We start from the raw sequence: 6,083 nt of genomic DNA, 5'->3' as shown, positions 1-6,083 counted from the left end.
TTATAACCACCGATACTATTTTATCCTCCTCCCATACTTATCTCGACTATCGTCATCATCAACACTGTCTCTAAACAGCAACGCCACCATAGGTTACGTAGAAACGATGTGTTTTCAAGGGAGATGATCAAAGAACGTAACATTGTAATACTTCATGTAAATATAACAAATGAAAAATCTTTCAAGAATCCATAAAAATTCCCGGATCACTACCAAAATTTCATCATCTGTTCCTTGTGTCATAACCAACTTTTCCTGCAAGTTTCATCAAATACCGTTTACAACTTTTTGAGTTATTTTGCACACAGACGGACAAACGGACAAACCAACGCCAATGAAAACATAACCTCCTTCTTTGGCGGAGGTAATAATACGTGATATACAATAAATTCTTAATACGCTATAAGTGAAAATATGTGATAAACTTTGAATATGTATGTGATAGATATTGATAAGATGTGATGTGATAAATTATTGGTAACGTGATATGTGATGATTATGTGGTAAATTGATTCCAAAGGGATAGTATGTGATATCTGATAAATTGCTGATAATATGCAGGAAATGGTTAATATGTGACACTAAGAATGTGATAAATTGTTAAAAATACACGATAGTTTGTGATAAATTGATAATAATATAAAATGTGATAAATTCTCATAATTTGTAACAATATGATGGATTATCAATAGTATTCTTTCATTCTTTTACTTGTTTCGGTCATTTGACTGCGGCCATGCTGGAGTACTACCTTTTAATTGAATAAATCGACCCCAGGACTTATTCTTTGTAAACCTGGTACTTATTCTATTGGTCTCTTTTACGGAACTGTCAAATTACGGGAACGTAAACACACCAACATCGGTTGTCAAGCGATGATGGGGGGGGGGGGGGACAAACACAGACACACAAGTAAACATATACATACATATATACGACAGGTTTCATTCAGTTTCCGTCTATTAAAGCCACGCACAAGGCTTTGGCAGCTCTAGGAGAAGACACTTGCCTAAGGTGTCACGCAGTGGGACTGAATCTGGAACCATTTTGTTGGGAAGCAAGCTTCTTATAACACAGCCACACCTGCACATGATAAATTATTTATGATATGTGTGATAATATTTGATAAATTGACAATAATACGTAAATGATATGTGCTGAATTGTTATGCAGTCATATAAGATATAATATTTAGAGTGGATGTGATAAATTGTTAATGATATGTACGTAATAAATTGCTAATAGTATATATGATATAAAACATTCTAGTAGTTTTGTTGTTGCTAAGGTTTAAGTTGCTAAAAAGGACAAATTTGGAAGTGAGAGCACAAATTTGGGGGAAACGAACAGTCAATTATATCGACCCTGGATAGATACAAAAAACAGGCGACGTCACAAAACTGGAACTCAGAACGCAAAGAGGATGTGTAACTAAATACTACAAAACATTTTGTCCGACGCTTTCCCGATTCTGCCAATAACATTGATTCCTAGCATTTACACAAAGCCAAACATTCTGTGATATGATTAAATCAACCTCATGTTACTGATCGATCATTGAAAGATGAAAACAAAGTTGGACTTCGCACGATTCGAAATTAAAACGTTTCGTTGCCTCATCGTTTTTGTTTCCTCAATCCGTATTTTAAAATCTTGTTGTTGTGGCCGTTTCAGTGCTTAGGGTACTGGTTTTACCAACCAGGAGTCGTGAGTTCGATCTTCACTGGGGGCTTCTGTTACACTTTTGTTTCAAAATCAATTTCTTACAAAAACGCAAGGAAGAGATAACAAAATACGATTGTTTGCTTTATTTCTTGACATTTATTTAAGCAGGTGCAGATATAGCTGTGTGCTTATAAAGCTCGCTTTGCAATCATGTGGTTCCAGTTTCAATCCCACTGCGCAGCTCCTAGGGCAAGTATCTTCTACTATAACCTCAGGCTGACCAATGCTTTGAGAAGGAATTTAGGAGAGGGAACTTTCAAAGTGGTGTCCCAGTATGACCGCAGTCCAATGACCGAAACTAGTAAAAAGTAATTACGGCTAAGGCTATATTGAGGTGCCACTGATTTGTTTTCCAAAAGCATTATTATAGTAAAATAAAGGCAGCGAGCTGGCAGAATCGTTAGCATGCCGGGAAAAATGCATAGCGGTATTTCTGAGTTCAAATTCCGCCGAGGTCGACTTTGCCGTTCATCCTTCCGGGGCCGATAAATTAAGTACCAGTTGAATACTAGGGTCGATGTAATCGACTATCCTCCTCCCCAAAATTTCAGGCCTTGTGCCTATAGTAGAAAGGATTATTATAATGAAATAAATTGATACAACTGGGAATCGAAACAGGGTCTCAGGCTTGCCATCTCTGGAACTAATCTCAGTGTGAAACAATACCGTAAAACACGCACACACACACACACACACATGCGCGCGCATGCACACGCACACACAACAAAATAAGACCTAAACACAGTTCTAATCGCGTTTTTTTTTCTTTTTGCTTTTCATTTATTCCCTTTCGATTTTAATGTTTTTGTTACTTTTATTCTATTTATATTTATTCATTTTTGCTGTTTGGCCATTTCTTCGTCCAACCGTTGACAGTTGGAAATGGCCGAGACTGGTCAAACATCGCTGGTCAACACTCCTATATTTTTGTTGCAATTAAATAGAAGACAAGCTTATCTTTTCTTCTGCTCTCTCTCTCTCTTGCACACTGTGAGGGTTAACAAGCGAAGTGGGATGTGATTCTGATTTCCGGCGAAACTATTAGGCAGACATAAAGGTAGCACTGATGCCAAATCTCCAGATGACCGTTTCAATAATGCAACACTGAATTTGACCCTTACAGGAAAGACCGGAAGTGTTGTTGAGCCCTATTGTTTAACCAGGAAGGAATACTGGATTGGTAACTGAAAAAAACTGATCAAGACCAATCGAAGTTAACCAATTCACAAGCAATGTTCATACACTGGTCAGGTACAACTGTTTCATTTCCTCTTAACGTCATAGTTTATTCATTTATACAATGTTTGGACAATGGGTCTTTTTCAGTATGTTATTTTACAAAAAGAGCTTTATGGATAGAGTTTCTTTTTATATTTTATATTGTATTATTTCATTTTGTGTTCACTTTAGTCTATTACAGAAAAATACTTTATAATCCACTTTCATTAATATTAGCCAATTACATAAGTTGTTGATGTTGTTGTTGTTGTTTAGCCCCGGGTCAGATCTGATTAAACAGATATATGACCAAAAGGCATCCCAACCATGACAACTACGTCTTTATTTAGGCATAGTGCACCAAGGCCTACGTTATGCGATGTCTTCTTTTTCTATAGATAAGTGTATTTTGAGAGAGATTTCGTTGGTGTTTCTAGCAAATCGCGTGACCTTCCTCGTTGAACCGAAAGACCATATATATTTGTTACTATAAATCAATCACAGGTAACCTGCGGCCCGCGAGACTTTCGACATGACATGGCTAACGAAGAGTTTCTTTGACGATGAGCCATTTCTCGAGCGGCCCGCTTCTCAATAAAGGTTGTCTATACTTGCTATAGATAGTGAACATATTGGCTTCAAATTTCGGCATAAGGCCAGTAATTTCGGCGGGAGGGAATAAATCGATTACATCGACCCCTGTGCTCAACTGATACTTATTTTTTCGACCCCGAAAAGATGAAAGGTAAAGTCGACCTCGGTGGAATTTGTACTCAGAACATAAAGACGGACGAAATACCACTAAGCGCATTTTGCACGGCGTGCTAACGATTTTGCCAGTTCGCCGCCCTATAATGAAAGAATATATATATTAAGCTACAGAGTCAACATTTATGCCTCTGAAAATGTACAAGAATGCATTAAATATAACTGTAAGGCACCACCTGGTTAATACTGATTGCATGGGTAGTACCAGTTAATCGAAGTCTGGGGATGTACGATAATAGATATGTGAAACCTTAAACACTACCTTGAGATATTTTTCGACAGCCATTCCCTTGTCACTGCCGCCATTGGAATTGCAACAAACAATTTATTGGCCCACTGCAAACTTAAAACCAACGACGCTGCTCATTAAATACTATTAAGAATTTAAGATTTTTTTTTTAGATAGTAGCTCTAGATTAAGCTCTGCTCGATCAGAGCAATGGTTAAAAGCATGCAGCAGTGAACCTATCTTACAACTGCTTCTTGGATCTCTTCTTTTTTTTTTTTTTTATCTCATTTGCACTCTTTCTTGTCTCTTTCTCCAAATTTTCCAGTAGTATCCGATGAAGAGCAATATCCGAAACGTTAAACATTTACTCTATGACATTTTTCCTTCTTTGAGCGTCAATCTAATATTAACTGTGAATGTCTCTTGGACTTCTGCTGTTTTTTTATTTATTTTTTATTTTGTATTGATTTGTTCTCTGTTTCTACGTGTGTCTAATTTATCAAGGTAGGGTTTCAACTGCCTTCTATCACAGTTGAGTGAAACGTTGCAGAAAGCAAAACAAATTCAGCATGGAAAGCTAACGAAACACTAATAGGTCAAGCAATGGAGAGGTCATTGAACTCACTAGAAACTGTAGCCAAATCTCTCTGCCACCTTAAAAAAGTAAGACACTGCGTTATACAGACGTGCATACCATTAAAAAAAATTAAAACTGTTACTTGCAAGTATGACTTGATAGCATGCACCCCACTTTCGCTAATTCCTTTAGGCGCCGACGCAGTCGCGAGCAAACATAGACACCCCTCTTTTGACTCAGCAGAACATTGAAAGTGTTGCAGCTGGAGGGAGAAACGGCTACACTAGCAATAGACCGGGACTCATTTTTAGCTGAAGAAACCGGGACACCGAGAGATAAAGCGCCTTGCTCAATGACACAACGCGCTGCTCAAGAATAGAAACCACGACTTTAAAATCGCGAACCCAAAACCGAGAAACAAAAAAGAAAAAAATAAGGAACTGGAACGCCTTTGATCACATAGGTCTGCCTTCTCAGTACAATTTAAGGCAAACACTGTTTAATTTATACAGTGAGCTGTACATATCGATGATAATTATTAAGAATTAGATTCACTGAACCAGAATAATTTAAGTGTCATGTTCATTCATGTACGAAATAGTGGTCGTGGTGTTAGTGGGACACGACCTAGCAAACCTCAACCCGTTAGTCTAACGCCTAATTAACTCGTATAAGAATGACTCTCCATCGAACATTTATTTTTTAGACAAAAATTCCAATATTTATTGATACGTAATATAATTATACTTTTCAGAATAACTACCCATCGCCACGTGTGTCTATCATAACGCAAGCTGGTTTGAACATTCTTCTTTTAATACAATAAGTAAAATAATGATTTCTTTACAGTGTTAAGTATTATGTAATGAAAGGGAAATATAAGAAGAATAAAGATCTAATTTATTATTCAGGATATTATATATAAACTAAAATTTTATAACATTATTTTGTTATGGACTACGATCTGTTCTGTCGTCTAAAACCAGTTTTCAGCAGATAATCATGTCCACTCCACTTATTTGCCTCATAACAGCTAGAATAAAGATCAGACAGTATAATTCATGTAAAACAACATAACTTTTCATGTGTATCACTGTCCAGCGAGAAAACTGAGTTTTCTGCATAGCCATTGAGAAAGATGCCAGTTCATACGACTAGGTGGCCACAGCTAAACAACATCTGATAGCTTTCTCAATGACCATGTCATTGTAATCGTGAATATATTGATTTATTTCCTGATAGTCTTTCAACAATTGCGTACTGTTCCCCATTTTTTTCAAATTAAAAGCAACATTTAGTCATATTCTTCACCAACACAAACAAGACTACACAAAAAAATATTGTCTTTTCAGAAATAACATTTAGAGACACAGATAATGAGAAGTGGATTTTAAACTGCATAAAATTTAGATGTAATATAGAAAGATTTACAAAATTCTAAAACAATGTAAAAAGGAAATGAAAATCTATACTAGAAATAAATTTAAAATAAAAATGTGAAGTCAAAAGTGGAACAAAATTCAAATTATCATCATTTCAGTGTCTACTTTTTCCATGCTGGCATGG

Source organism: Octopus bimaculoides, chromosome 1 (assembly GCF_001194135.2).
Source record: "Octopus bimaculoides isolate UCB-OBI-ISO-001 chromosome 1, ASM119413v2, whole genome shotgun sequence".
In the NCBI taxonomy this organism is placed as follows: Eukaryota; Metazoa; Mollusca; class Cephalopoda; order Octopoda; family Octopodidae; genus Octopus; species Octopus bimaculoides.
Note: the sequence above shows the minus strand (reverse complement) of the source record.